General features: G+C 53.4%; 1 protein-coding gene and 1 long non-coding RNA gene across 50 annotated transcripts in view; one reads left to right on the plus strand and one right to left on the minus strand.

Annotated features, from left to right (window-relative positions):
• The window catches only part of CELF4 (CUGBP Elav-like family member 4), a 299,755-nt gene that overhangs the window by 235,625 nt on the left and 39,120 nt on the right, over positions 1–25,010 (minus strand). The window lies entirely within an intron of this gene.
• LOC132665938 (uncharacterized) lies at positions 19,699–21,785 on the plus strand. Its single transcript, XR_009604357.2, has 2 exons — positions 19,699–20,132; positions 21,356–21,785. It is a non-coding gene; the product is annotated as an uncharacterized LOC132665938 (long non-coding RNA).

The following is a 25,010-nucleotide window of genomic DNA, read 5'->3' on the forward strand; positions in this document are numbered from 1 at the left end:
AGTGTCAATTGTTTCTTTTGTGAGAGGAATTGTTAAAGCTTGGGAATGTGGGCTGCAAGGGCTGGGCAGAGGAGAGGGGGCAGTCCTCAGTCAGGAGGAGTGGAGGTCTTTAGCGGCGCTGAGATGGGACAGTCAGGGATGGGCAGACCCTGCAGGGTGCACATGGAATCCAATGCCCTCGAGGGAGGGAATGGAAGTGAATTGAACACATCTGTGTTACTCACTGACTCCTGAAGAGGCCTCTGTGAGAGCCCGAATGTGGCAGGGCTGGCCCGATCTGCTGTGGACCCTTGTTGCACCACTCCTAGCACAGGGTGTGGTGTGGTCACAGGAGGCACGGGGTGAAGGACGGACACTGGTTCGGCATTAGAACGTCTACTGAAAGCGATCTCTTGACAGTTAAATGGCCTCCAGTAAGTCACCAGATCTCTCTGGACCTCGGTTTCCTTTTCTGTGAAATGGGTTTGCTATTCCTACCCATGAGTCTGTGTCCCCAACATCCAGCACAGTCCTGGCACAAAGTGGGTGTCAGCATACATTCGTCAGTGAATGGATGAGTGGAACAGGAGGGAGGGAGGAGAAGGAAGTGTACTCTGTTCTTTTACAGAGGAGGAAAAAAATGCATGTGTCTCTGGGTCAAGGTGAAGCGATCATCCCAAGAACACACAGCTGGTCACTGAGAGAACTGGACTCCAGGTCCCCACCTGGCTTCCCAGGTTGAGTGTGGAGAGCATGTCTCTGAGAGGGCCAGAGGACCCAGTGCAGCCTGAGGGGGAGGGAGCAAGCAGACGCTGGGTGGATGAAATGTGTAGGAAGCAGAGAAAATCAGCAGGCAGAGGTGCGTCTCTAAGGATTTGCACCAAATGGAGGGAACAGGAAGAGATTACTGTGAGCAGGTGGTGGTCAGGTCCATCCAGGATCCCCACCCCTGGCTGGGCAGATGGTGGGCAGTGACCAGGTCTACAGGGAGAGGGAGGCACAGGTCTGAAATGCTCACGTGTCCTAGAGGTGTGCATGGTTCTATTGTCTGTTCTCACAGAGGGTCTGAGGGTGGGAAGGAGCGAGGGACCCAAGAGGCTTCATGAGCTGTGCCAGGTAGGGCCAACCTGAGGCCTGACATTATCACTTCCATGATGGGTCTGACTCCCACAGCTGGCCATGGCTTGGTCTTTGTATCCCCAGGTTTTATCCTTTCTCTCAGCTTCCTAGAAATTTCCTTTAGACCTCTGCTTTGTCTTGGCTGAGCTGACTGGACTTCATGGCCAAGAAGGCCAGCTAGGCCTAGCTGAGGCCTAGAAGGGGGAAACTGGACAGCGGGGGTAACAAAAGGTGTGGCTGCTGGTGCTCCCCCCTGGCATTTCTGCTCCCAGGCAGCTGTGGCCCTCATCTGAGGCTGAGTACAGAGGCCCCTCCCAGGCTTTACACACCCTGTGAATTGCAGGGCACCAGAAATGGGGGCTATGGCCAGGAGGCCAGGCTAGCTGAGACCAGAAGGTACAGGACTGGAGTGTAGGACTGGAGGTAGGAAAGGCAGAAATGCAGACAGAGGGAGACCCTGTGTGCAAAGGCCCCTACTGCACGGAAGTATGAAAAGATCTTGGGCTGAAAGTTGCCACTTGGATGAGAGGCCAGGACAGGACCCTTCTGGCAAGCCCCTGGCCTTCTGGGGACCTCAGCTTCCTTGTCTGTAAAATCCAGACCTGAGCATCAGATTGGCTCTGGCAAAATTCTGGGGGATGAAAATGGGAAGGAAGAATCAGAGTTCTGGATTTTAATCCTGATTCTACTGGTTTCTGAAGACCTAAGTAGAACAGTGGGAGCCCCCCCCCCCCCCCGCCCACCCCCTCCACTCACCCTGCCACCATAGCCCATGGGCAGCCTCTGAGGCTTACTGCCCTCAATCCTTTCTCAGGTCCAGGGGGCTCTTTGCCCAGTCCTGTCCTGGGGAGGAAGGGAAGGAGAGGAGAGGAAGATGGCATCCAGACCCTTGGTAGCCAGCACAGGGAAGGGCTGGGGAGAGAGGGTCACGGAGGAAGCCTCGAAAAGCAAGCGGTATGTGGCCCAGCGACCATGCTTCCCACAGCAGAGTCCCCGGGGAAGCCAGGGACAGAATGGGTGATGAAGGGGCCCCCTGTGGAGGCAGGGAATGCCCCCTGGAGCCTTGACAGAGGTGGAGAGGAAGAAGCAAGGTTATTCCCAGTGATCAAAGTGAGTGTGCTCTGTGTGGGGACCCAGGAAGGGCAGCAGGCATTTACAATCAAATGGTGTGCTCCTTAGAAACACACTGGGCTAGCAAGGGGCTAGCCCACTCTCCCCACCCCTCCCTCCCTGCACCTCTGTCCTTTCCATTTCCTGCAGTGTTCCAGGCTGGCTGGGGTTGCAAGGGGCAGTGCAGGGCACAGTGGGCAGCAGCAGCCATCAGTGAGGACACGGTCCCTGGTTTCAGAGACCCAGGCTGCCTCTGCATCCCATGACCAGTCTCCCCGTGAACCTGAACCTCGCGCCACCTCGCTGCCTGTTTTCGTCTACAGGTCTATATATAGCGATCTCGACGCACACTCTGGAATTGGATTTGATGTAGCCCTCTGGACTCGAGCTAACTTTTGGGGAGTAGTTTTCTTGGGAGCCTGCCAGTCCAATTCCTCCCCCATGAACACTAATTACTGCACAGACCTTCTCCATGAAATCAGCGCTGAAGCCATTCCCATCCAGGCGGCTCTCCAAGACGAAATTTTTCTACTGGGAACTGACAGCCGCAAATAAACCTACCATCTACTTAGCAACAGGGAGCAAGAGCAGGCGGGGAGGTGGGGAGGGAGGGGGGACTTGGGGAGAGTGGGAGGGAGGGAGGGGGAGGAGAAGAGGGCTCGCTTCTTTTCTTCCTTCTGTTCTTCATTTTACAGAAAGGGTGTAATCAGTTCTCTCTGGAAAGGTGGTACAGGGTGTCTCATAAGACAGTGCAGTGGCCCAGGAGGAGGTGCCAGAGTACAAGGCCAGTACCTGCTCTTGGCTGCTTGAGTGTGGCCAGAGCCCCTACTGCACCCCTGGATACCGCTGGGCACCTGTGGCAGCCTGCTGGCCTCTCCAGGTTCTATTGCCTGCTTCCCCACCTGTGCCTCCCCAACCACCCTGCAGGCCCTAGCCCATGCCTGGGCACTCTGTCTCGTCTTACTGAGGATGGCCTCCTTCCACCCCTCTGCCTGGCCAGTTCCCGCTCATCTGCCAGGGACCAGACAACAGCCCGGCTCTGTCAGGCGGCACCTCCCGACCCCTCCAGTCCCTCCATTCTGAACTCTAAAGGCCTGTGCCAGCACCCGGCAAGGGGGCCTGCTCTGCTCACTTCCCCTTCAGAACCAATGGATCAGCTTCCAGGGAAGGGTGAGCACGGGGCCGAACAGAGCGTCACAGCACCAGGTCCTGCCCGGTGCGTTGCCACGTGTCTGTGAGGTAGACGCCCTCTCCTTCATATCCCCCAGGACAAGCTTGAGGCTCAGAGGGTTCAGGCAGGATGTCCATGGCCATTCACTGCCTCAGAAGAGGCAGGGCTGGGCTTTAAACACGTGGATCTGTGTCCAAAGGCCAGACACTGCACTCTCTCCCTTCTGACTCCCCTGGGATCGTTCTGGGAACAGTGCCTGCCTCTGCCCACCCTGTGCCTCAAAGGTCAGCCCAGGGCTGAACGCTCAGCCTCTGTTCCAGGAGCACTTGTATCAAAGGACAGAAGAATTTTCCCCTGAGGTTTCCTAAGGCCCAGAGCAGGCGCAATGAGCTCTCATGACCACTGGCCATTTGCCCAGAGCAAGCACTCCAGCCAACAAAGCCAGAGAGGCCCTCAGAGCCTGCCAGGGTCACGACACTCTGTACCAGCCTTGCCCAGTTGATGGAAGAGCTGTGCCCTCCCTTGGCAGAGCCCCCTCTGCATCGTGCCTAGCTGTGTGCCCTGGGACCCTCCAACCAGGACCCCTGCCAACAAGTCGCCTCTCCTAGATCCTGTAATTTGTCTAGTGCCACTTCTGCCACCAAAGCTTGGTGCGTCCCTCCACCTCTCTGGGCCTCAGTTTCTCCATCCATCAAATGATGGCTGTGATGATTGCTGCCCCAGTTTCCCTACGTGAGGGTGCGGCATGGGCTTCAAAGGAGTAGGCAGTAGGAAAGCCTGAATGCTACTCAGATGTCAGTTGTCTCCCTCCAGGCCCCTGTCTCATGCCCATTCAGGACTCTGCTGTCCCCGTCCTCCCCCATCCAGGATGGATGAGTGACACCAGAGCTCAGCCTTCCTCTCCAGTGAAGCAACCAGACTCACAGAGAACCCCACTGGGTCTAGGAGAGTGGCTTCCTGGGGCAGAGAGAGGAGAGAATTCTTGGAAGAGCTCTTTCTCACAAGACAAATCAAGAAAATGGGTTATTCCCAGGGACAAGCCACCTTCCTTTCGGGGGTATGTGCAGCTTTATGTGTAAGGAGGGGAGGGGAGCTGGATGAGCTGGTCTGTGCGGCTTCTGCCACTCGAAGGCAATGCAGGGCAGCGCTTAGGAACAGGGCTTGCACACTGCTTGCCTCTATCACCTTTTAGCTGTGGAATTTGGGTCAGGTTTCTTAGCCCCTTCCTCCCTCAATTTCCTCACCTGTAAAACGGGAGAGGAGTAGCCCTCACCCCACCCGGTTGCTGAGGGTTTTAAATGAGAACATATATGCCAAGTGTTAGAAAAGGCCCGGCGTGTACTAAGTGCAGCCTCGGTCAGCGTTAGCTGTGAGTGAATAGGTGTGCACCAGTCACCGCCAGCATGATGAAGCACTTTCTGGTGCCAGGGATGTCGTTGAGCACCTTTCCACGTTGCCTCACCTACTTCAGTGGCTCTGTTTTCGGCTCTGGTGTGTTGATGAAAGGTGGAGAGCACCAAGAGGTGAGACCAGAGTGTTGCTTGGGACCAGAGACATCATTCAGTGTCAGTAGAGTAAGTCTCAGCTCCAGCACCTGGCTAGTGTAAGAAGCTTCCTCGTGGAGAACGAACCTGAGCCGAGTGGGGAGTGGAGAGTGGTCACTGCAGGCCTGGGGCCCACAGGAGCATGCATCCCCAGGCAGCTGAGGACCAGCCAGGCTGAGCCTGATGAGGTGAGGGAGGGCCTGGGGGGTCCCCAAGGGACGGTCAGGGAGAGGAGCAAGCAGCTGTTTTAGGAGGGTGCCAGACCCGTCTCCAGCTTAAGTGCGTGAGTGGCTTCACCTGGCTGAGACCCTCCAGCCCTGCCAGCTGGGCCAACCCACAGCATCAGGAAAGCGGTCTGGGTTCTGCACACCCTTCCTTCTAGCGGCTCTTACATTTTCTAGTTTTGCTTCCTCATATGAGCTCCTGGATAATTTTCGTTAGAAAAAGTCGAGCCTCCTTTCAGCAGAGCTAAACTTAAAAGGACACAACCGTCACAGGCGGTGCCCTGTGGGGAAGAGGGCAGTGGGTACACCTGTTCTGGCCAGGGCTCAGGCACAGTGGGCTTGAGGGGGCTAAGTGGGGGTGAGGGTGGGAGCCAAGCCCTTCCTGACTAAGGTAAGCACCCTCCTCCCAGGGAAGCACCCAAGGAGCATCCTTCCTTGGGAACAAAGAGGACCCTAGTAGCAGGCAGGGAGCAGGGAAGTTAGAGATGCAGGCTTTGGCATCAGACAGACCTAGGTTCCTGTCTCAGCTCTACCACTTCCTGGCTGTGTGATCTCAGGTGAGTTCCTTAACCTCTCTGAACCCCACTTTCCAAACCGCATAACAGATTTGAGGCAGGCCTGTTGTGACACATGTAGATCTCCCAGTGCAGCTGCCAGGCCTCACACATGTCCCTCCTGTGATGTCATTAAGCAAAGGTGTCCTGTGGATTATGTGGCCCTCCCTGAGCTGCCCTGGAGCCTATCCTTTCCATGGGGCAGTAGGGCGGTGGCCTTGGCCCATCAGCAGTTATTCCCTCCCAGACTGTGGGCAGGCTGTGCCTTTCAAAGCCTCAGCCCTGCAGTGTCTCCCCCTCCCCTCCCCGCCCCCTCCCTGCCCCCCTGTTCTTTCAGCACTCTCTGTTCCTTCTCTCAGGCGGTGGATGAGCAGAAAAACAAATCAAAGTTGCCTGCATGTCCTGGAGCCCACGATGCTCCCACGAAACGATCCCTTGCTTCCCATTACCCACCCCAATAACTCTTGTATATGGAGTGTGAAATAATTAGCAGCGGCAAAAATAATTTAGGAAACAAGAAGAAACTAATTGTATAAGCTTGTTTGGGGAAAACACAGCCAAGCAAAAAACCCACTACACAGGGAGATGTGGACAGACCAGCTCCCCAGAGGTCAAGCCCTCACTTGGATCACCTGGAAGGGTTCCTTGAAAGGTCCTCACTCAGGGCTGGCTTCCTCCACCCCAGACCCCAGGAGGGGCCCACTGGTGCCACAGCCATGGGCCCCTACATGGGCACAGGGGTGACTTCCCAAAACCCATCTACCCCTCACCTCATTTCATGCCATCCCCAGGAGGCAAGAGGGCAGGGAGGAAAGTGGGAAGGGTGGTCCAGCTACCTGGAACAGTTTTATGCTCCAACATGGGCCTGGTGACCTCCCTGAACTTGAGCTGTGTCTGGGTAACAGGCCCCATACCTTGCAGGCCTGGAAGGTTCTTCTTCCCTCACCCGCTGCTGCTGCTGCTTGCCTTTGCCACTCAGGGTCCCCGGTCCCAGCAGATGCCTACCACCCATCAGAGAGCGGCAGCGTGTTAACGATATGGAGCTTCCCTGGGAAATGGAGAAAAACATCCGGTGCCTCGTGTTTTATGGCCCTTCTAACTTTTAAAAGTTTGATTCCTCCTTGAGCACTTTTCCAACTCCTAAGCTCCCTCCTATCCTCCACCTCACTGCTCCTCACTTCCTGGGAGGTAGATGGCCAGGCGCCCTTGTTCCCATGTGACAGGTGCAAACGAGTGAGGAAAGCTCACCTTCCTGAATGGACAGTTTCAAGATAAGAGAATGAGGGACCAGAGAGATGCAATAATCTGCCAAAGGTCACGGTCATCAGGAAGGGCTTGCGCAGGGTTTGACCTGGGACTGCTGTTTCCCACCTTCCTTAACCTGCTGGACAAGTGACCTGGTGGCTCAAAGCACCTAAGTGGGTCCTAGTGCAGCATGGCCACAGCCTCCTCTGCTCCCTGGGACCCTGCCCAAGGCCCCTGAGACCCTTTCCTCTCATCTGAATGAGAGCTGGGCCCGGGGTGGGAAAGCCTCCTCTTCCCTGTCCCCTCCACTTAGATGAGGGGCTTTTACATTTGCATAGAACTGTGCTATATGGTTATTCTTAATGACAGAAATCTCACCTCTCTCCTTGTGAGCTCCTGGCTGCTATCTCCTGACATATCTTCCCTTGTCTGGGCCATTACGATAACCTCCTAATTTGTCCCTTGGCCTTCAGTGTTTCAATCTCAGGCCAGCTTCGGATCTGTCACTCCCTTGCTTTAAAACCTTCTGTGACCTACTATTTCCTCCCAAATCAGCACATACTTCTTCACCTTGCCTCCATTGTGACATTGGTGTCTGTCATCCCCCTTAGTCAAGTCTCCACGTTCGAGGAATTTAAATGTTGGCTTCTTGGTGAGAAGTCAACTCACTGAGAGCAGACCTGGTATCATCCCTGGTTGTCCCTGCCCCTCACTCCCTTCATCTGGAATCACGGTGGTCCCTATATGGCCCTTAAGCCACAGCGACCTGGTGTCCATCTCCCCAATACACCATCCCTGGTGAACATCTTGGCCTGGAGGACGCCTGGCGCCTCACATTCAACCCAAGCAAAAGGGCACCCATTATTTGTCTACACCTGCCCTGGTCCTGGACTCCCTCACACGGGTGATTGGCACTCCCAAGCCAGAAATTTGGGAGTTCTATATTCTCCTCCTTCAATCTCATCTATCCCACCAACATCTCCAGAGTGGGTTTCTCCTCTCCACCCTGCCCCTGCCCAGTACAACTCCATCATCACTTGCTGTGTTTCCCTCTTGCTGTTTGCAAGAGTGGCCATCTTCTCCCCAGAGTTTCTGGGCAGGCCTCACCTGGGCTTCTCCCTCTCTTATTTCTCATCCCTGATTTGGCTGGAATCTGGTGCTGAGTTGCCCTGGCAGGTGAGACAGGGTGGGTTTGATCGGGGCACCTCAAACGCCTAAGACACCAGAGGCGGTGGAGCTAATGGAGATTCTGGTTGCAAGCACTGGGGAGGGAGCGGTGTGTGTGCAACATCAGTCTGGAATCAGCACATGGCCTGAGCCAGGGGAAAGCATTTGGAGGCAGGAGGGCGACTCCCTACAGGCAGGGCCCTCTGGGCCCATTTGCTGTGCTAATTGCCTGACAGAATTACAGGGCAGGTGTCCAGGTCTGGGGCTGTGGTCTCATCACGCACTCAGCAGCTGAGGTCTTTTGCAGGGTGGGGGTCGGGTGGAGTGCTAGGGAGGTAAGTGTGGAGTGGTACCCCCCCCCACCTCCTGCAGGGCTGATGGATGGCACTAAGTATGCATCGGTGGGGCATGCCTGTACTCCAGGCTGACAAATGCCACAGGTGCAGCCGCAGGGGACGCGAGCCAGCTGCTCCCATCACATCTGCGAGTATGCTGTTCAAGGTCATGCTGTGAGCAAAGGTGGTCTGGTGGCCTGGGGGCTTGAAGCCCCTCACTGCCCTTGGTGGGTCCTCTTAGCTAACCATGTTCTCCTGGCTGGGGAAGCAGAAGTGGGAGGTGGGGAGGGTCCTTTCCCTCAGGGACAAGCCGTGTCACTCTGCGTTTGCCAGCGCAAACCTTGAGATTTGTCTCTATCCTTGGTGAGAGAACAGCTGTCTCTGCAGTCTGCAGCTCACCTCCTCCTAGAATCACCTCTGCTGCTGCCTCCACCCGTTCTTCTGCCTCCTGAGATTTTTGCTGGTGCTGTTCCCACTGTGATGTGGTCTTTCCACCCCAAAGCCCCATCTTGACATTTCTGAGGTCACACCAGTCTCCCCACACTGGCAGGGCTTAGGCTTCAGCCACTGAAGTGGCCTTCAGTTTGCTTTTCCCCAACTCACTTATACAAAAATGAATTTAGTGGAAGAATGCCATCAATTTTATGTCCTCCCCTCCAATTAAAAAAATATTAGCACCTGCAACTACCTGTCTATAGTAGAATCTAGAGGATATTGATCTCACGTGGAATTAAACACTTAGACACTTCAGGTTCTGCAATGAGTACCATGAAACTGGGATATCCAGGCACTGGGTGCCCTGGCCATGTGGGAGAGCCATGTGTGATGTGGTAGAAAGATCCAGGAAATGGCATCTGAGTTTCTGGCACCTCTCAGTTGGATGGCCCAAGAGCTAATCTATCTGAACCTCAACTTTGTCATCTGTAAAATGGGGTTACAATTTATCAGACAGGGTAGCTCCTAGAATTAGGGAGGGCATGATACATAGTATGCACACAATAAGTGTTGAGTTAATATGAATCAAGTTGGGGACTTTGCAACAGAAAAGTCAGCCTGGAGCTTCACAAAAAAGTAAGAAGGTATCAGTCATATGATCCAGCAATTACACACAGCTATGTACCCCAAAGAAGGGAAGACAGGCATTCAAATAGATATTTGTACAAACATATTCACAGCAACACTATTCACAATAGCCCCCAAGTAGAAATGATCCAAATTTATATCAAGTGATGAATAAGCAAAATGTGATCTGGCCATACAATGGAATATTACACAGCTATAAAAAGGAAGGAAATTCTGCTCCATGCCACAACATGTACGAATCTTGAAAATGTGCTTAGTGCAAGAAGCCAGACACAAGAGGTCACATATTGTATGATTCCACTCATACGAAACATCAAGAACATGCAGTCCATAATCCCTTGAAACAGAAGGAAGTCTAGGGATAGCCAGGGACTAGGAGGAGGTAGGAATGGATTAATTGGTATGCTCTGTTTAATGCATATGAGGTTTCTTTTCGGGGTGATACAAATGTCTCGGAACTTGATGGGGTGGCTATTGTACAACATAGCGATTGTACTAAATGCCACTGAATTGCACATTTTAAAATGGATAATGGTTACTTTGAAAAAGAAGAGGAAAGGGAAGAAAGCATCAGGGGGAAATTAACACATTAAAGCACACGGCATTGCCCTCTGTCCCCCACACAGGAGCGGAATATCCTAGCCTGGATTTTCAGGGTGCACCAGGTACGCCCTTGCCCCAACCCAACAGAACATTACTTAGGCCTAGCTGGCCAAAGTACTGCAGAAACACCGTCCTTCTTCCCCAGAGCTGGCATGGGTCTGCCGTATAGGGATGGCATCTGGGCACTGAGGGTGCCTCTGCTCTGGGGTTCTCATACTCCTCCAGGCCTCCTTGGTGACCCCAGCAGAACTCCCCCCGCCACAGAGCAGGCTCTGGGCCTCCCCCGGGACATGAGGCCCAGACCCCTTTATGCCATGCCTGCTCTCCTCAAACTCAGCCTGTGACATTCTTGGTCTCACACACCCATCTAACACATCTCGTACCCTGTACACTGCCTCTGACTACCCAGGTGTGAGTCTCCCCCAAACTGTGAACACGCAGAGGGCAGGCACACAGGTCTGTTCATCTCTGCAGGCACAGAACACTCATACCCATCTCCGGCTGGTAAAAAAGGAGAGTGGGTCGTGAGAGAAGTTGCTGGATTCTTGTTTCCCTCGTGGCTCTCTGCCTTTTTTCTTTTTCTTTTTTTAACCTGGAGGGAATACAACTTCAGCATCTCCACCCACTTTATAAATACTTTGACAAATGGTTTCTCTCCTGCCATGCTTACCCCAAGCAGGGGGCATCTGTCATTTTGGAAGGCAACTGTTTACAGCCCTTCTGACCTTTCATGCAGAGTCAGCGGCTGGGGGGCAGGGGCTGGGGTGTGGAGGAGGGGGATAGCCGGGCCAACTGCAGTTCATCAGGCCCAGAATTTAAACACAGGAAGAAAGAAAGAAGGAAAGGCAGAAAAACCCTACACAACTCTCAGAGTAATTGCTGTCTCCTTGGCAACGAAGCAGCAGTCTGGGGACCTGTGCTCCTGTATCCTTGCCTGGGCTGGGAAAGCAAGGGACTGCCGGGAGGGAGGGTGTTTTCCACCCTCCAGTGGCATTCTGAGGAAGGACCTGTTTTCAAGTCACTCCTCAGCCCCTTTACTGTTCCCAGTGTCTCTCAGCTACAGTTCATACTTTGCTGACGAGCGTCCCAGGCACTGGGAAGAGCCAGGCATCTAGGTGGGAAGCACGCACAGAAGCACGGTCAAGAGGACCCACGGTCCAAGACGGCTTCCTGCTAAGCCACAGCACCCCGTGCAAGCCCTACCAAGGGAGCTTCCTTTAAGGCAGTTAAACTCTTCCTCTTCCTCCTCCTCTTCCTCCTTCTCTCTCTCCTCTCCTCCTCCCCCTCCTCTTCCTTGCCTTGGTCTTCTTAGGAAACCCCCTTCTCCCTGCAGAAGGACTTACTGGCCTTTGGGGACCATGGGTGCATACTGGCAGGAGCAGGGAGCTAATGGCATAAGGAAGGGGTTGCAGAGGCTGGGAAAGGTGGGGTGGGGTCTCCCCTAGGGGTTCAGTAAGAGAGGAGAAAACTTCCACCTGTCCCACCACCTGCCGCCCACCTGAACTGGCTGTGGTCTCGCTGTGGAGACCTCAAGGAAACAGAGACCCTCCCTTCCATGCTCCAGTATGGATCCCTTCATCCTCCAAGGGGAAGCTCTAGTTTCCCCTCTTCCAAGAAGGCTGCCAGGGCTGCTCCAGCTGTAATGGCCTTTCCCTGCCGCCTGCCAGGCTCTCTCATTCAGTGCTTGTCTGTCATCTGGAGGTGGGGTGGCCCCCCAGAAAGGGTAGGAGCAGCCCAGGAGTGGGAGCAAACTTCATCCTTATGGGCGTCTCCGTGGTCCGGTAAGGGTTCAGCAAGCGTGTGTCTGTGGATGAGAGGCAGTGTGAGCTTCCTGCAGTCGGAGCTCTACTGCTCAAAGAGAAAGCCTCCGAGAACCCCTGGCCGGGGCATGGGCTGCTGTTACTGAGCGGGTTTGATTTTCTCCATCCTTACATTCGCTTCACCAACCTTCAGTTTCATCTACCAGGCTCTTCACACTGCTCATTCCCACCACCAGGCCTGTGCTCATACTGCCCCCAGCCTCCAGAACGAATACTCTGCCTGGTCCTTATGCTTAGGTGTAGCCAACCTGTGCTCTCAGGCCAAGTTCCAATGCCCCCTCCTCCTACGGAGCCTCCCGTAAATGCTCATGAACCTTTCCATCCCTTGTTGGCTATGGCAGTTACAGTTGTAACTACCTCTCCCGTGTGTCCTCTGGTTGGTTCACGGGGACCTAAGTTTGTCCCTTCGTACGGGTGATGTGTAGGTGTGTGTGCACGCACCTTTTGATAGGTATGGAGCGGGCATCTCTTAGGTGATGGTTCTGCTGAGCCCAGCAAACATAGGAGATGCTCAGGGCAAGTCCCTGAAAGAGGGGGACATCGGTGTGTCTAGTTGACAGCTCCTCTTGGTCCCTCTTTCTGCATTTGCCCCATCTGACCCGGCCAAAACAACCACAGCCCTTATGCTCTCTGTCCCTGGTGTTCAAGTGATCTGCTCTTGGCTCCTCTACCCACATCTGAGGGGCTCCTTGGTTAAGCACTGAAAAGATGACCTCCTCACCACTCCGTCAGGAAGAGGGTGTTATAGCAGGAACCGCAGCTCCCTGTGAAGGTTTTCTGGCCTTCACTCGGTTGGCGGGTTAGGGCCTCTCCATAGTGTGGCACATCATTGGCAAACACTTATTGAGCAACTACTGTATGCATAGCTCAGTGCTGGATGTTAAAGGGGGAGAAGGGAGCTTTCTCCCTCTAGCATGGTATTGATCTTAGGGGGCTCAGAGTTCACTTGAAGAGGGAGGTAGACCAGAAACAGACAAATCACATGAGGGATAAGGGGGGTTGTGAAACTGCCTGGGCCAGGCATCTGAAACTGATCCGAAGCTGACCCATTGAGCTCTTGGTCCCAAGCCAAGGAGCCCCCCTGGTGGTAAACAAACAGTTTAAGGAAAGCACAGGGAATTAGAATTTTAAAAACCTTCCAGTGGTAATAAAATCTGGGGTGTAAAATGGGTTAGGAAATTTATTTTTTCAATATATGATTTTTTCCCCCTCTTCTCTGAAAATCCACATATCTATTCCGCTTCAGGTTGGGGCTCCTTTAAACGGTTTTATTAAAAAAATCATTTACTGTGGGCTTTTCAGTTCAACTTTAACTGGACCGGGTGGAAATTAAAAAAAGGATATTTTAAAAATAAATTATATAAATTACAGCCCTAATTATAAAGGAACTTTTAAAAATGTATCCAAGCATTAAAAGAAAATCTTTCTTTAAAAAAATGCCCCATTTCCCTGTTCCATTGCAGGAGCATAATTTAGATACTTTTAACAAATCCTCGTCCTTTGGAAGAAGCGGGCTCTCCAGGCCCATTTGCCTGTGTCTCTTTCTGCGTGCTATTATTATTTGATAACTTTGGGCTTAAATCTGCATGAGAGCCAATTATCTCTCTTTGTCATCAAGCAGGCTTGCTGTTCGGCAGTGGTTTTTATAGTACAGTAAAAGCCTTCCAGAGCCTGGAGGAGGTGGGTTTGTGGTTCAGATTACACTCCATCTTGCCTCTCCCAGTGACTTCCCTTATTCCCTTTTTTTGTTTTTGCTTTTCATCATTTCCCGATGCGATGCAACAAGTTTTCCTCCCCCGGCTACATGCGTATCTCTGCACCCCCGCCAGCCTTCTGCCCGTCCTGACCTCCTTCCTTGAGGATCTCATCCTCTCAAGGCCTTTTTCCCTTGGCCAAGGCTTCCCGCACAGAAGTAGTAGGAATTGGCGTTTCTTGGCCCACCCTCCAAAGGGAGCTTAAAGCACGAGTCATGAGTCATGCTCTCTTTCCTTCTGAACTAGTGGAGGTGGCATGGTGAGAACAGCACTGGAGGGAGGCAGGGACCCCTCCTTCATGCAGCTGACAGTCTGAAGGGAAGGGTAGGGAAGGCTGGTGCCGGATCAGTGCCTCAGCAGTAGTGTTAGAGACAGGGGTGCCGCCCTCCTGCCTGGGGCCCGGAGAGTTCTGGGAGAGTGGGCCCTGGCTGCTGCTGCTCTGGCTGCTTCACTAGGGGAAGAGAGATGATGATCGGAAAGGGCAGATGGAGTTTCACAAAGCGGGTGGGGATCCCCAGCTTGAAAAGCCTGGACTGGGTGGAGAAAAGGAAAGGCGTGCCAGGGCACGGGAACGGCCTGAGCAGAGGCAGGACCCAGGGTGGATGATCTGGATGAGGACACTTGATCCCATGGGAAAGCAGGGATTCGGTCTGCTTTCCTCACTGCCGGGACCCTGCCACCTGGACTGGGCTGGGTACCTGGAGGCCCTTGATGCCCTTTGGTGGAACGAATGAATGAGTGAATGAATGGATGAATGAATGAATGATGAGGGTATGAAGGGAAAGGGGAGAGAGGCTGGAGATGGATTAGGAGGGTTTAGGGTATTAGATCTTTCTGGTTCTCAGGTGGAAAGATGCCTCTTCTGGCAAAAAATCATTTCCTGACTTTGCACTCTCCTTAGCGCAGAGGCCCCAGCCCCTGCCTGCCCGGTGCACCACGCCTTCCCCTCTGCCCCCTTCCAGACCCGGGTACATGCTGTTCCCTCTGCTGCAGGGCTCTGCCCCACCCTCCTGGACCATTCTTCCATCACTTGTAGACATTCTTTCTTCCTGGAGTTCCTTCTCGAGCCCAAACACCAAGTCGGGTCCCCTTCTCTGAGAAGTTTAGCACCTGGGGTACGTCACTGATCCGATTCTCCTCCTTGGTTCACCTCTTGACCAACCTTTCCTCCCCCAAGAGCTGCACTGGCCTCTGTTATCTCCATGTGAGACTGTGGAGCCCTGGGAGGCTGTGGCGGCTGCACCATCTACTTTTGGCATCACACATGCACACACTCCCCAGCCCAGCATGGCGATTGGTGGGGGCAGTGGCTCTATAGGTCTCTCCCTTCCACCTAGTCCCCAGTAAGCCCCGACGGCCGTGGGGCTTAGTCGTTGCCTCTTTCTGTTCTGGTTGGAAGGCTGGCATCAGTGGCTGAGAGCCCTGCCCCTCTTCCCACTTGCAGAGTGCCTGGAGCCCTGGCTTTCCCAGCAATGGGCCAGCTGTTTGCATTTGGAACTGGGGTGCAGGTGTGTTCCTGCTGGAGGGCACTCATTTCATTTTTCAAATGAGGGCTTCCTGGAAGGTGATGGGAAACTCCACGGTTTTTGCAGGAGGTACTTAGGGAGAGGTGATGTTTCCAGAATGGCTACAGGCAGAGGTGATGTGTCCTCCCAGGAGGTGCCTGGTGGAGGTGAGCTCCATCTGCCTTCCCCACCACTCAGCACACTTCGGAGACAGTGCCCTCTTGTGCCATTCTTCTGTTGCAGTTTTAGCAGGAAGTTCACATGTCCGGGAAACCTCTGTCCCTGGGGCAAACCAGAATGCTAGTTTGCCGCTTTGTCTGACATATTTCTCTAACTGTCTTCAGGGCGCAGAGCCTCCATTTGGCTGTGAGAACCCCTTTCCCCACCTTCTCTTGCCTCCCTCACTGTGGGGGGTGACCAATAGAGCACAGGTTGGGTGACTGAGACAGCTCTAGTTCTGGGTGGGTATATGCCATGCGGTGACCGTGGCACTTTGCTCTGTGGGAACTCCTGAGGCCAGGGACAGGGAAGGCACCTTCAATCCCAGGTTTGCACCCAACACCCTTACACAGGATTCTCTACAGTAGATTGCCTGAGTTCTTCTAGAGGCTGGGGGTCGGAGGGGAGGGAATTACATGGGTCGGGGGAGCCGTAACTGGGAAAGTTTGTAATGGTATAAAAGATAATGCTACGACCGTGGAGGTCTCTCAGCCTCTGAAGTGTGGCCACCATGTCTGATTGGGTGGGAGCTGCCCCCACCGGGCCCTCCACTCTCCCTTAGCTGGCCACCCTGCCATTGATTCAGGGCCAGCGACTCTTAGGAACTCTGCGGCCCCCTGGGAAGGCCTGTTTGGTGCCTGCTCCCTGTTCCCTGGCCTCCCTGCTGGCTGGCAGGCAGGCAGGCGGGTGGGCGGGCAGGGAGAATATTACCCCTAAGATAAATGAAGAAGACTTTCAGCCCTTATTGGATTATAGTTTTTATTGAACTTTATAAATTCCAATTAGCAGACCCCTGGGCAATAAGCGACACGCAGCCTGTGGCTCACTTTATGGCGTGATTATGACCCTGTTTATCCTCCCCTGAACGAGAAGTATTAATGGAGGAAACGAAGGAAAGGGGACCCAAGAATACATAAAAACAGATATTGGTGACACAGAGCTGAACAGACGGGGTCAGGGAGAGAAAACAACCTCCTGGCGGGCCACGGGGCACAAAGGACGAGAGATTGCGAGAAAGCCATGTGCTCAGAGCCAAAGCCCGCTGGGATGCCCTTCTGGTTTCCCTTCCCACACAGAGAGCCTGCTCATCCCCCACTGGCTGCCGGGCCCTGGAGAGCACCTCCCACCCTTGTCACCGGCAAGCTATCTTGTTCTGGCTGGAGTTTGATTTACGAAGCGCAGGGTCCTGCCTTGTGCACCGGGCAGCCCACTGCCTGCCTCATGAGGCCCTGACTACAGCTCAGCAGCTGGAGGGAGAGCCCAGGGGTTCCTTAATGGTTCAGAGGAGTCCCTTGCCCTTTGAGAATCTGAGGGACGCTGAAGGCATTCTTCCTGGAAAAATGTCCCCAGTACACACACAGGCACGAATATACCCACACATGTAGGCATACATGCACACATATGCCATTTTCATACAATTTTAGGGGATCACGAGATCTCTTAAAACTGATCATGGTCCACCCCCTACTCCACCATCCGCCACACCCACAGGAGGCTGAGAGCATCAGATTAAGACTCCTTGAGTTTGAGGGAGCCAAGAACTGTCTCCTGTTACTTCCCCTTGGAGGTGCTAAGGGCCCACAGAGAGGAGGGCAGTGTGGGAGCCTGGCCAGAGCAGGGCTGCCGCCCTGGCCCCAACTGTGTTTCCTCTCTTCCTGGATGCTCAGGTTTGTCCCCACTCACTCCACTTTAAACCTTTAATAGCTGGGCCCCAGAGCAGCGGGTGATGAGAAGAGAGGGATGGGGTGAGCCTGGTGGGTTTCTGAGCCAACAGGGTTAGTAGGGATGGCCACACTCTCCCAGATCCAAACCCTCACCCTCCCATGACTTGCTACATTTCCTGGGAAAAAGAAGTGTGCTCAAGGATGGCATACCTTCCTCATTTTGTCTGGCTTCATTTGTACCTCCCTCCCCCTTCTCTGGGTCATCTTTCTCCCAGCCTTTGGTGGAAGATTAAAAAAAGAAAAAAAAAAATTCTCCTATCAGCATTTTGCCGTTGTACGGAATCACTAACACAGAAGTATCCGAGGAAGCTTTTGTAGTCTGAACAGGATGAAAAATGCTTCAGGTGTTGATCGTCTGCTGTGGTATGTAAGTAAGATGCTGAGATCTGTGTGCAGCCCAGAGCGTGTCTATCCGGCTGGGTCCATTCAGGTCCCTGCGTCTCCCCAGTGGCCTGGGCCTCGCCCACCCTCTATGCCTCTGTGATTTATGGAGCCCTGATAGGCCTGGTCTTACTTCCGATAAGAAGTATGGGAGGTTTATAAGCCCCACCGTCGTGAACTACCATGACCAGGACTTGCCTGATTCTTCGAGAGGGAGAGGGAATGAACGGCGGAAACTGAGCAGGGATTGGGGCCTGGGCTGAGGGGAAGATTCCTGGGCTGGAAGCCTGGGGAGAGACCAGGTGTTCTCTTGAGCCTTGTGAGGGGGTTACTGTGGACATTCAGGCACCAACATATTGTTGCTTCCACATCCTTTGGGTAAGGTAAGGGTTTCCAGAGAGCCAACTTGAGGCCCTTGGAGGAGCGGAGGCCTGCAGACCAGGGATACTGTCTCTCATGTTCCCTAGTCTGTACCTTCTCCCCTCAAACCCTGGGCGCCCGGATTAGCTGAGCCTCACCCCAGAAGAGTGGGCTGCCCATCCCCCCCAACCGAAGCTCCCGGGAACAGCCCCTCCTTTCTGCCTACATTACTGTCCAGCAGTGCCAGGGTTCCAGACCCGGAGCTGCAGAAACCACACCTGGTGCTGTATGTGTTTGCCACCTTTCTCGGGTCGTGCCCAGCAGTGTGTGAGGTACACAGCGTGTGTCTTTTCATTTGCATTTTATGGTGTAGACATGAAGGCCTAGACAAGGACTATTTGGTCGGCCATTGTCTTATAGCTGAGCAACTAAGGGAACAGATTTTGGAGCTGGTCTCTCAGATCTGGATGGGCTTTGGGTTACCTGTTGACCCAGCTGGCAGAGGGCTATAGACTTTGGGCGGTTGCATGGAAAATAAAGTTGAGTTTTTTCTGCATAGTTGAAGGCAGCTGGGTGTGGGTGGCTGGGTAGGCAGTGGGGACAACAGGACCTGAGAGAAGAGCTGGGAGCCCAGGAGCCACTGCTGCTCCCTGGAGGCCTCATCTAGCCTGGGTGGCACTTGGGAACAAAAAGGTCCATTTCAGAAACCCGAGGGCTTAACTAATGCTGATGGCACCACCTCAGGCTGGGGCAGGGGCTTCAGCCCAGGTTCTAAGACGTTCCTGGGATTATCCCTTCCCACCCAGAGAGAACAGTTCTTGGTGGTCACTCTATTCCCATCATACTGCCATGCCCCTAATAGATGTTTAGTCCATGATTTAAGTAAGAAGAGTGTCAGTGCCAAAGCCTCAGGTGTCAGAACACAGGTAGAGTGAGCAGTGGGGGCTTTGAGACCATGCTGGCACTTCTGCAATCACCAGGAAAGCCCTTCTGTCCATGGCCAAGGCCCTGCAGGCCCCTCTTCATGGGGAGGAGTCCTTCGAAGACCAGGGGATCCCTGGGATCTTTTGAAACAGATGAAGAAGCCACCTTCCCGAGCAGCCTCCTATAACTGGGGATGAGGGGGAGGATGGGAGTATATCAGGGAGTCACGGGGCACACTGGGCAACGTGCAGAGAGCCCTCACAAAGCGCAGGCTCACCTCTGCCACCAACAAGCTGAGTGACGGTGGCCCCATCACTCCCCTTGCTGGGCCTTCCTTTCCTCCTAGCAAAGTGACAGCATTGGCACGGGGGATCCCCAAGGTCCGTGCCGAGTCTGAAATCCGCCAATTCCCCTTCTGATGTTTCAGGCACGAACACAAATGAGCACGTATGGAGAACTGTGGCAAGTAATAATGGCCCCCCAGCCCCCGCCCCAAGCACACACGCTCTTTTTTCTCTTCATGCCCCTGTAATAGATCATACAGGATGGATTACATTAATTTTCTATAAACTATATCAACTCGAGTGACATGTCCTTAAGGGTTGGCTGATTGATATCTACAATGCGGTCTTATAATCTAAAATCATATTAATATTAATATTAAAGATTTTCTGTCCTTTACGCGCACCATTAAATCTGGAGTATAAGGTGAAATTGACAACATACATTTTGACAGCTTATCTATAATAAATATGCAAATCTTGATGCCCACATGTCATCACAGATGCACCGCAGCTCTCTGAAGATCAGAGCGTGCCTGTCTCCCGCGTGACATTTTCAGCAGACGATCAGAGCACACGTCTGGGCGGCAGGAGCAGCGCTGGGTGAGCCTTTGCCGGCGATGACCCTGGCCTCTCCTGTCTGCCTATGAAAACCTGTCCTTCATCCTGCCAAGCAGGCAGGAGGGCCGAAGGAGTGACAGTCACAGAGAGCAGGGGACACCATCTCACGTACCCCCTCTGGAATACGGGAAAATCGAGTTCCCTCTTTATGAAGTCACAAAGGGACTTGCTGTTTTCTCCAGCCACCTGGTTACAGCAGGTTATCATCACACAGCACCAGTGAGTTTAAGAATTGAGGCTCCTAAATTGGCAGCCCAGGGGTCAAACCCCATCTCTGCCACTAACCTCTGCTCTTAACCTCCTGTGGCCTCTGTTTCTCCATCTGTAAGAGAAGAGAAACAGCACCTCCCTTCTGGTAGAAATGTGAAGACTGAAGGAGTTCATGGAAGCAGGTGGCCAGCACAGAGTGGTGAGACCTCACTAAAGGGCAGCTCTTGGATTATGTTCTAAATTGGTCCCACTTCTTATGATCCCTGCAACCTCTTCCTGTCCTTGTATGCCTGCCCTTGCCTTCCACTGTCTACCACTTAGCACAGTGACCAACTTGGCTTCTTCTATGCTGGCCTGCACCAGGCATAAGCCCCAGGCAGCAGGGAGCACACATCTTCCTATGCCCCTAGCCGGACCTGGACTCAGGGAGAGAGCTGACACCGATGGGGGATGGACTGAGATTGGGATTCGGGAATCAACCACAAGGAGAAATATACTTATCTGTCTGCTAAGACTCTGCCAGGTGGACAAGATAGGGGTGTGTGTGTGTGTGTGTGTGTGTGCGCGCGCGCGTGTGTGTGTGTGTGTGTGTGTGTGTTGGAGGGGGCAATGAATCATATCTGTAAAAGTCATGATGCTCCTCACTCACATTAGCAGGGAGATTGAGAGAAGAGCTGAGGGAGGGCTCTGAGGAATTTTCAACAGGCGCAGGATTGTTTGTTTGACAGAGCCCCAGGCCATCACGGAGGCCCCATCCTCACTTTACACCTGCTGATGGGGCAGCAGGGCCCACTGAAGGCCCTGGGGCCATATCTCTGCTCTCTGGCTTCCTTCCAGCCTCTCTGAGCTCACTCTACAGGGTAACTTCCAGTCTCCCAGGCACCTTCATCAGTTCCATCCACCTCTAGTTTTTGGCACTGCGTTCACCCCTTCCCTGTCCCCCTTCCTCCACAAAACCATCCCAATCAGTCCAGCCACACTGAGCTCTTCTGTATCTGAACTCTGCTGAATTCTCAGTGTAAAGAACCACAGGATGATGTAACGCCCCCTTACATTGTTCTGTAATTGGTTGGCAGTGCACAGGTTTGTTCTCTACAACTAGACTGGGAACGTGGGGGTGGGGACTGCTTAGCTTTCCTCTTTCTGTTTCCCTGAGGGCTCACCGTGTGGCAGGGCACATGTGCAGATGTGCTGGGTTTGGGAGACTTCAGCACTCCGATCAGAGTAGGAACAGACACAGGGACCCCATGGATCTGCAGAAGCATTAAGAGAGCTGTTGGGCAGCTCTTGAAAGGTCAGAGTTGATCTGGATCCACTCACCCTCTTTCGGGTCTCTTGGGGCCAGGAGCAGGGCTCACAGGGACCCCAGATGTTCTTCTGGGGTATCAGGAAATCCATTCATACCCCCTACCTCCCCTGCAGGTGAGGTCAGTGTCCTGGAGGAACCAGTGTCATTGTTTACCACTTGGACCCACCATGTGTTCCAATCCCCGGGCTGCCCCAGCTCTGAGATCCTGAGACACACAAGCGCAGTTCTGACCGAGGATAAGAAGTTTGGTGATCCAGCCTGGGGAGACAGGCTCTCTGGGGGAGTACCGCTAGCCCTGTGCGGTTCTGGGAAATTCGGGCACTTCATGGGATGCTCATCGACAGACTCCTGCAGCTCGGGCTGTGGGCAGAATGGGGCCTAGGGACAGGTGGAGACCCCCATGGTTTGCTGAGAGGACTCCCACTTGGACAGTATTCTTGGCTGCCCTGCTCTTTGTCTCACAAAGTCTCTTGCCACCACCTCCTGGTCCTGCATCCCAGTGCGGAACATGAGTCTCTACACCGTCTTTAATAAAGAGCCACAGGGGCGCCTGGGTGGCGCAGTCGGTTAAGCGTCCGACTTCAGCCAGGTCACGATCTCGCGGTCTGTGAGTTCGAGCCCCGCGTCAGGCTCTGGGCTGATGGCTCGGAGCCTGGAGCCTGTTTCCGATTCTGTGTCTCCCTCTCTCTCTGCCCCTCCCCCGTTCATGCTCTGTCTCTCTCTGTCCCAAAAATAAATAAAAAACGTTGAAAAAAAAAAAAATTAAAAAAAAAAAAAAAAAATAAAGAGCCACAAACCAATCATCTACAGGTAATCACTGAACAAGAAGTGAAGACAGGAGGAGTGGAAGAGAGGACAGTGTATGGCTTTGGGCAACCCATTCAGGCTCGCCGAGCGTCCACAGTGTCTGCGCTGCATGGGCTGGCTGCCGTTTGCTTGTACGTTTATTCCATCTTTCAACACATCGCCACTGTGAATGAACTACACGAAGGAAGCCGGGTGCTGTGTATCGAGGGGAGTGGACAGCCCCTGCCCTGCACCCATGGAGCCTGTCTTCTGGGCTGTTGAGGAGGTTCAATGAGCTAATATTTGATTATCACCTGGCACAGTGCCTGGCATACAGCAATACTCCATAAATGTTAGTTCTCTCTGCCTTGAATGAGTCACATCTGGTTGGAGAGAAAGAGCCACTTAAAGTAGGACCAGAAAATATTATGGGGGAGGGAGAGGTAAGGAAATGGGTCAGGCTGCAGGGGTGCCTGTGTGAGTGGTGTTGGTGGCTGCGGGGTGACAAGGTGGGTGGGAAGAAGGAAAATGGCCAATTACAGATGGCTTCAAATGCCAACCACAGGAATAAGGATTCCATGGTCTTTTAAAATCCCTTTCTGTCTCCCTCCTCATTCATCTCTTCCCTGCCCTGCCTCTTTGCCGCTGCCTCCTCCCTCCTTGGCTTCCTCCCTCCTCCTTCCCACAATTAACCCCAGGCTGTCGTGATTGCTCCCCGAGTTGACGAATGTCTTTCCTCTTTCCCCATCCCCCCCTCTTTTTTTTTTTTTTTTTTTTATTTGTGTTGACTTGACTTGACAAGCCCTAATCCCTGACTCAGCTCCCACTTCTTGTTAAACCAAAGGTAAATTCTCGGCCGGCGGGGCGGCCTGGAGCAGGAAGATCTAGACCGCGGAGCAGCCTCGGGAAATATTGATATTAGCCGACCTCTGGCGCCGGCCGCCCGCGGTGAAAATAGGACGCGGGGCCAATCAATTACCGAGCCATTAAGGGCAGGGAGGGGGGAGGAGAAGAAAAAGAGTGGGCTCCTCCATCCGCCTCCCCCGCGCCGGCCATCGCCCCCTGGGGGTGGCGAGCCGCGTCCCGCGCTCCGCTCCCTCTCCCTGTGCGCTCTGGCCGTGGCCCCCAGGGGGTCAATGTCAGTGACCTCAGCAGCTGACAGGAGCCCCAGAGGGCCGGGGTTGGGACGCTCCAGTCTGGCGGCGTGGGTCCATCCCGCTGTCGGCTTGCCGCTGTCTTTGTCTGCGCCTCCCTTCCTCTCCCCGGGCTTCACGATCTCCAGCCCTCCCTTTCTCATTCTGCCCTCCTCCTTTTTCTCTTTGTTAAAACCTCTCCTCTTTCCTCGGTGCCTCCTGCTCGTGGGACCACCCTTTCTGTTGTGTTTCTCTGCCTCCCCTTCCCTCCTGAGCTGGCCACAGGGTGGCTCCAGCTGCCCGTCGCCCCTGAGTGCTCCAAGCCCTGTGGTGACTGCCCCTGCCGCTGACAGCCACCGCCAGCCTAGGCCAATGGCCCTCCCTCCAGACTTCATGCCCATTAACACGTGTCTTCACCAATAGGAACCAACATCAGGCCCTTCTGATTTGGGGTTAATGACTTCTGGGAATCTTTTCCATTTTTAATTTGTTCCTTCTAACTCAGACAATAGCCCCATGTTAGGAGAGGACCCCCACATCTAGATGGGGAGCCAGCTGTGCTCACCGCAGACAGAGCCTTTTTGCAGGTGGGTTTCCAGGGTGTGTGGAGGGGGTGGGAGCAACCTTGCATGTTTGTGTATGTGTGGGTTCTGGGTGTCTGTGACCAGGTTTGTACAGCTGGAGGGGTGTGTAGGAGCCAGACATGTTCTCGATGGGAACAAGCTTTTTTGTGCGGGGCGGGGTGGAGAAGAGAGTCTTCTGGTTTCTTGAGTTGACCATTCCTAAAGGGTGGGGAGGGAGTAGGCTCATTTGTCAGGTGTGGGCTCATTTGGTGACTAGCTGATTGGTCTATAATATCTCCTAAAATTTCCATAGGTTCTTAGATGAGCAAATGAGATTGATGAAATTGAAATTTATCAGGTATGGTGTTGGCATTGAGTAAATAGTACTTTTTTACTTTAAAGAAGGGTCCTGCATTTTTTAATAATAAAAATCCCTTTTGCAAGTTCCCTTGTTCACAGTGCTCAAAAGGTGGCCCCAGACCTGCAGTATGGGCCCATGGGCATCAACTAGGAATTTATTAGACATGCAAAATTCTCAGGCCTTACCCATCTATTGAATCAGAAACTCTGGGGAGGGGCTCGGCCATCTGTGTTTAACCAGCCCTCCAGGGGCTCTGAAGAGCACTGAAGTTTGAGCACCACTGACCTCAATTATCCCCGCAGCTCTGGAAGGTAGGTGGCGTGGAAATGATTGTATCTTCTCTTTCGCTCTGGAGGAATAGTGGCAGAGAACCACGGCATGGCCAGACAGCAGCAGGGCCAGGAATAGGACTATGCCTGGTCTTAGGGTGAGGCAGCCTTTTTAAAGGTGTTAGAAGGTACATTTTATTTCAACTCACAAGCACCCTTCAAAGGAGGTAGATATTATACCTAGAGAGGTGACTGACATCTGCCTGGCTGTGAGACTGCTTATAACCTGTGGGGACTGGCAAGGATTTTCCAGCTCCTCTAGCCAGTGCTCCGTGCTTGGGAGGGGGAGACTTGGGCTACAGCCACTTGCATGAAAAATATGATTCTTTAAGACTGATTTTTAGTTGGACCGTTGAAAGCACCCTATCGTAGAGGGACATCTTTCATACCAACAGCCCACTTCAGGGTTATGTGAGGTGCCCTCTAAAATATAGACTGTAGGTCCCCCTTCTGACAAACAGGTTCCAAAACCCAGAGAGAAGGGATTTTTAGGCCCTTGGGAATCTTCTGGGGAAAGATTTGGTGCCCAGTGGGTACAGTTTGAGCCCCAGCTCTGCCCTTTATGGGATAGTCACGCAACCTGTCCATCCTGAAAG

The sequence above is a fragment of the Panthera onca genome, chromosome D3, assembly GCF_046562875.1.
Source record: "Panthera onca isolate mPanOnc1 chromosome D3, mPanOnc1 haplotype 2, whole genome shotgun sequence".
NCBI lineage: Eukaryota > Metazoa > Chordata > Mammalia > Carnivora > Felidae > Panthera > Panthera onca.